Source organism: Erpetoichthys calabaricus, chromosome 2 (genome assembly GCF_900747795.2).
Source record: "Erpetoichthys calabaricus chromosome 2, fErpCal1.3, whole genome shotgun sequence".
NCBI lineage: Eukaryota > Metazoa > Chordata > Cladistia > Polypteriformes > Polypteridae > Erpetoichthys > Erpetoichthys calabaricus.
The window spans coordinates 24,983,617-24,990,893 of record NC_041395.2 but is presented as its reverse complement, the minus strand read 5'-3'; positions in this window follow the sequence as shown (position 1 = coordinate 24,990,893).

The window sequence follows — 7,277 nt, the reverse complement described above, 5'->3', positions numbered from 1 at the left end:
GTCTAGCTCATCGGTAACATTACCGACGGTGTTGGGTTCAAGGGCTCCCGAACAGCGGATGGGAGCATGGAGCAGAACCCGGATCGTCACAGGACTCACTAAGAGAGAGAACATCTGAGCAATTTTGATTTAAATGGACCATTCAGCCCCACATGTTCACCAACGCAATTCACTTAATTACTCCACAATAATATGAAGTTGAGATTAGGAGGTCCTGAAAGTCCTACCCTCTACCACTCTGCTCTGTAAGAAGAGTCATAAAAAGGTTGTTGTCTGTATGGAGTCTGTGTGCTCTCTTTGTGTCTGCCTGGATTATATTCTCACATTCCTAAATATTTATAGTAGTAGTAGTAGTAGTAGTCAGACAGTGTTCAGAAGCTGTTAAAAAGGCTAACAGAATGTTAGGTTATATACAGTCATTATATACAGTTTTGAGAATGACATAAATATTAATTTTTACAAAGTTTGCTGCCACAGTTTTTATGATAGCAATTTGCTTCTACTCCAGAATGGTATGAAGAGTGATCAGAAGAATTGCAATTAATTGCAAAGTTCCTCTTTGCCATGAAAATTAACTTAATCTCCAAAACCCATTTCCACTGCTGTTGTGAAGAAGGCTTCAAGGCGGCCAAGAAAGTCCAGCAAGCCCCAGGACCATCTCCTCAAGTCTCCTTGTGTCTGCCAGGATTATACTCACACATTCCTAAATATTTATAGTAGTAGTAGTAGTCGGACAGTGTTCAGAAGCTGTAAGAATGCTAACAGAATGTGAGGTTATATACTGTAGTGCCCTGAAGTCCTAGGAGGTTCATCTCATAACACACTAGTGAGGCCCCATCTGTGAGCGGTTTTGGACTCCAGGCTACAAATAAGACATAGCAGTGCTACCAAAAGTCCAGAGAAGAGTGACTGGGCTGATTCCAGGACTACAGGGGACAAGTTCTGAGGAAAAATTAAAAGAGCTGAGCCTTTTCAGTTTAAGTGAAGGAAGATTAAGAGGAGACACAACTGAGGTGTTTAAAATTATGAAGGGAATTAGTCCAGTGGATCAAGACTGTGACTTCAAAACTGAGTTCATCAAGAACACAGGGACACAGTTGGAAACTTGTTAAGGGTAAATTTCAAACAAACATTAGGAAGGTTTTCTTTACTCACAGAACCAGACACATGGGATAAGTGACCAAGTAGTGTGGTGGACAGCAGGACTTTAGGGACTTTCAAAACTTGACTTAATGTTTATTTGGAAGAATTAAGTGGATAGGACTGGCAAGCTCTGTTGGGCTGAATGGTCTGTTCTCATCCAGAGTGTTCTAATGGAATAAGTGAACAAGTAGTGTGGTGGACAGCAGGACTTTAGGGACTTTCAAATTTCAACTTGATGTTATTTTAGAAGAATTAAGTATGGAGGACTGGTGAGCCTTGTTGGGCTGAGTGGCTTGTTTTCATCCTCAGAACTGCATCTTAATACAGCAGCCACAGAATCTCTGCCTGTTGGCCACCCCCCTGCCTGTGTAACCCTAAAGGACATGACCTGGCCTGTTACGAGGTCTTCTAGTCAACTCGACATTCCACATTGCACCATAAATTGATGATGGCAATGATGGTACACAAGAGAGCAGCTGTTATTACAGAGGAAGCCCACAGAAGCCAATTCTGGGCCTTCACCCATTCTTTGCACATCACACCCAACACTACAATGTGCCCCCAAATGACCCTCAGTGAGTCAAACCATTTATCAGGCATTTTCTGTTCCTGGCCAGCTTTATTGTTTTCTTCATAGGGAGTTTGGCTAAAAACGCACCAATTGTGTTTCGGTCATGTGCCAGTTGTATGCCATTTTGACCACAGCTTCTGGGTGCATGTGTTTTCTTTTTTGTCACAAACCCTATATCCCTCAATACTACCAGCCAAGTAGTCTGTAAATAAAAGAGAAACTGTGCTGGAAGTTTTTAAGCACATAATTATAAAAACACATTTTAAAAATTGAACAATAACATCCCAATGATAAAAAACAGTCAGGGAGAACAAGGCTGTTCTTTTGGGATGACAGCTTGCAAATGGTCTGTCAACCTAAAACTAAAAATAAGAAGGGGACTCCAGTGTGATCATGGGATTAGGCAGACTGGAGACCCTCGAGTTTGTTTTCATACTTTTGAACAGAAATAGACATCTGTTATTCGACTATAAATGCCTAAGTGCCAAATGTTGTCGTCCAACTTACTTTTGTTAGGCAGCACCTGTTCTGGCTGGAGTCAGCCTGGCGTGGTGAACTGGCCCATGTCCTTCATGGCACAGGTGCTGCGTGAACACATCTACTAATAACTGACCACTCAGACAGATGCCAAAGAGACGTCAGAGGCGTTATTAAGCATCTGATGTTATACAAAGAATATCCAGCCACGTCAAGTTGCCAGGTTGCAATCCCTAAATAATCTCATAAAGCAACTGGGGAAACCCCAGCTAATGTTGTTGTCATTTCTGAAGGCACGATTCACTGTTGATAAAGAGGAAAAATTAAAAAAAGGAAAGGAGACATCAGTGTGTCACTGTAGATTAGCAAGAAGATTAAGACAGAGACAGCCAAGGTCGCGTTTTTTGCTGTTTATGCAATAGCCTTCTGAAAGCCATTTGTTTTCTTGTATTTGATGAAAATACATTCCTTCAAAATACCGAATGACCAGTGTCTACTAGTATGAGCAGGCAAAAGAGACAATGTGGAGAATAAAAAACACATGCATAAAAGTAGATCCCAGCATTCATGTAAGTAGGATGTGGCAGACTGACACATTCTAATCAGTAGGTTTTCCAAATGGTATGTAACCAGGGATGGCCAGGATGATACGAAAAGCCATAAAGACACAGGCAGCTGCATCCCATAAGCAGAAGAACACAGAAGGATGATTGTATCGTAGTTTATTTGTCTCTTTCTCTTATTTTTTTTACTTAGGGTTAAAAAGAGTATATTTAACTTGTAGCGTATAGGCAAGAAAACGACAGTGGGGAAGCTTGTCAGCCTTTAACGACAATAAAAATATATCTTAATCTGCTGTTTACAAAAATGAAATGACAGACCTTTCCAATTGCAGAGGTTACCCTCAACCCTTAAAATAGAAAAAAAAGACTTCCTTTGAAAAAAAAAGATAAATAAAAATTATACTTTTTTTAAACACTCCCATATATTAACCTCTTCACAGAAAAGTCTAACATGCATGAGCCAAAACAAAGATGTGCGACCAAGCATCTAAAAAGAGGACATTTGCGGGGACACCCAGACATATAGTAACCCTAGGTATAGTTTATAGGAAGTTTAATCACTTAATGATAATAATAATAATTATTTACATTTATATAGTGCTTTTCTAACTACTCAAAGAGCGGAGAGCCACTTCAGCCACTACTAATGTGCAGCATCCACCTGAATGATGCAATGGCATCCATTTTGGTGTCAGTATGCTCACCACACAGTAGCTGTTAGGTGATGAAGAGGTGAGAGAGTGATAGCTGATTAGAGATAGGTAATGATTGGGGGAGAATGACTAGGCCATGGGGGGCAATTTAATACCCTACCCTTTATGAAGGATGCCCAGGAATCTTTAATGAGTACAGAGAGTCAGGATGTCAATTTGACCTCAATGTGCTATAGAAGTACAGTACTCTCCATAATGATTGGGACAAAGTGACATTTTTCCTTGATTTATCCCTCTGCTTCACAGTTTAAAATTACAAATCTGAGAACTCAAGTGCACATTGCTGACTTTCACTTCAGGGTATTTATGTGCATTTCGGTCACACCGTGTACAAATGACAATACGTTTTCTACATGGTCCCCCCATTTCAGGACATCATAATGTTTGGGGCACAGCAATGGCAGGTCTATCCACCTACACCTGAACACCAGCAAAACCAAGGAGCTGGTGGTGGATTTTAGGAGGCTCAGACCCCTCATAGACCCAGTGATCAACAGAGGTGACTGTGTGCAGAGGGTGCAGACCTATAAAAACCTGGGAGTGCAGCTGGATGATAAATTAGACTGGACTGCCAATACTGATGCTCTGTGTAAGAAAGGACACAGCCGGTTATACTTCCTTAGAAGGCTGGCGTCCCTCAACATCTGCAATAAGATGCTGCAGATGTTCTATCAGACGGTTGTGGCGAGCGCCCTCTTCTACGCGGTGGTGTGCTGGGGAGGCAGCATTAAGAAGAAAGACGCTTCACGCCTGGACAAACTGGTGAGGAAGGCAGGCTCTATTGTTGGCATGAAGCTGGACAGTTTGACATCTGTGGCAGAGCGAAGGGCGCTCAGCAGGCTCCTGTCAATCATGGAGAGTCCACTGCATCCACTAAACAGTGTCATCTCCAGACAGAGGAGCAGTTTCAGCGACAGACTGCTGTCACTGTCCTGCTCCACTGATAGACTGAGAAGATCATTCCTCCCCCACACTATGCGACTCTTCAATTCCACCCGGGGGTGTAAACATTAACATTATACAAAGATATTGTCTGTTTTTACCTGCATTATTATCAATCTTTAATTTAATATTGTTTTTTTTGTATCAGTAAGGTGCTGCAGGAGTATGTGAATTTCCCCTTGGGATTAATAAAGTATCTATCTAATAGTGTCTTTCGCCTATCTCTCTATCTATCTATCTATCTATCTATCTATCTATCTATCTATCTATCTATCTATCTATCTATCTATCTATCTATCTATCTATCTATCTATCTATCTATTAAAGCCGTCATATGTCAACATACCCCTCACATGCAATGACTGCTTGAAGTCTGTGATTCATAGACATCAGCAGGTGCTGAGGGTCTTCACTGGTGATGCTCTGCCAAGCCTCTAATTCAGCCATCTTCAGCTCTTGCTTGATTTGTGGTCTTGTCCCCTTCAGCTTTCTCTTCAGCATATGGAAGACAAGTTCATTTGGATTTAAACAGTCTGTATGCACACTCTCTTCTCGATTCCACGTCAGCCACCTGCTGCACCGATATCAAAATGGATTAGTTATGGCATTGTTCACCCGATCGCTTCAAGACGGGCCCAAACTCACAGTAAACAACATAAGTCACATTATTCAAACATTGTGCCAAATGTCAGCAGCTAAAAAGGAGAAGGGCTTCAAACTATATGTTTCATGCTACATCCACAGATATGAAGGTAAGATCCGGACGTATTGAAACTTGTATCTACTATGAACGTACATGGGACAAATATGTGATTACATTAGGCTTCTTTGAAAAAACAGAATTTCAATAATTATTCATTAAACTTTATTCAGGCGGCATGGTGGCACAGTGGTAGCGATGAAGAAGACCTGGGTTCGCTTCCCAGGTCCTCCCGGCATGGAGTTTGCATGTTCTCCCTGTGTCTGCGTGGGTTTCCTCTTGGTGCTCCGGTTTCCTCCCACAGTCCAAATACATGCCGGTTTGGTGCATTGGCGATCCTAAAATTGTCCCTAGTGTGTGCTTGGTGTGTGTGTGCATTTGCCTCTGGGATTGGCTCCAGCAGACCCTCGTGATCCTGTGTTAGGATATAGCAGGTTGGATGATGACTGACTGACTGACTTTATTCAGTGACAGGTGAAAATGTATATAAGCTTAATACTGCAATGGCATTGGACAAGATATATCAGACATGAATGAGTCACCAATAGAATGAGCTTACATTACATCATTAATAGAAGGGGTGTTTATTAAAGTGTCAAACACACTTTTTCCAACTAGTGCTGCAAAAGGCAAGCAGTCTATTTAAGGATAGTGAGCTACCTCAAAGAGCCATGTAAAGAGCACAGAGTCCATTCACTGTACTGCTCAGCACAGATACAAGAATTCATAATGCCACGAGTCTGCTGGATATCTTACATTGTAAGAAAGCAAATATCTCTGTCTGAGCCAGTAAAAAGGTGAATGCCAAACCACTGCTTCATTGTAAGGGTCACAATTTGTTTCCTCAGCTGGTGGATCTCCTCTCTGAGAGACATGTTTTCCTAATGCGCTAGGTTAACTGCTGCTGGATCTGGAGTTGACGTATAGTTGTGGCCCTTGAGGATTTTATCATCCTCCTTCTCCTTCACCTCACCTGGAAGGTCATCCACTGTTGGTCACTTTCTCCTGTCCCAAACCCCTGGTCTTGAAAGTGGAACAGAGAAATTGTTCCATTCAAACAACACCGGAACCGCTCCCTTCTTCAACAGCCCGTAACATATTTGAATGTGAGGTGGTTCAGTTTTAGGTGACATTCTGGATCTGGTTTAGGTCTAGATTAAACATTTTCCCTTACCCTGTAATATAGGGGTGAAGCCGAATCCGAATACGGTATTTGAATAAGCACAGATAGTGGATTTTTTACGAATATTTATTTCTTACGAATTTTTTGCCATTTATCTGTATTCAGAAAAAATAACGTAAAATCAAATAGGCACTGTCTGTGTCTGCCTGCTTGTGCTTAAGCTGCAAACCCCGCTGACATGAGCACGTGGTGATACTCTGCTTTCGCTTTTACGAAAACGTTGTACTTCATGAGGCCATTTTATATTTTGCCCCGTTAGACATGCAATATATGACGCAAATATGACCGGCAGCGTAATTTGTCCGATAGCGTAATATGTTAGTTCACCTACACGCTGGTTCCACAGCTACCATTTGTGTCACACAGTTGGAAATAGAGCGGTAATTTATATGTATACTTATATCTATTTCATTTCTTTTTTGACCAGGAGGATATTAACAGAGGTGGGTAGTGTCAAGTTACATTCACTCCATTACATTTACTTGAATAACTTTTTTTAAAAATTGTACTTCTAAGAGTAGTTTTACTTCACCATACTTTTTACTTTTACTTGAGTACATTTGTGAAGAAGAAACGCTACTCTTACTCCGCTACATTGGGCAACACTCGATTCATTACTTTTTTTTCCATTTACACATTAGATACGCTATATTTTTGCCTGAGAGAAGCCACCAGTGGATCTACTGCATGACTGTTTCACCAATCAGACGCAACAACAAGAATCACATGACTCCGTCTCACCAATCAGACATAGCTACCAGTGGCGGCTCGTAGGTAAAATTAGTGGGGGTGCTGCTCCAGAAAGTTTTTAGCCTTTGTTTTAAAATTGTGTAAATGGAAACAAACATGTATAAAAAGAAAATTTATTCAAAAACAAAAAAAAAAGAATCAAATAGAATAGCTGGAAGCAGGATAATAATCTAATTCTACACTTTATCACATTGAAGAATACGGTACACGGATTTTAAGCACAACACACGCGGAG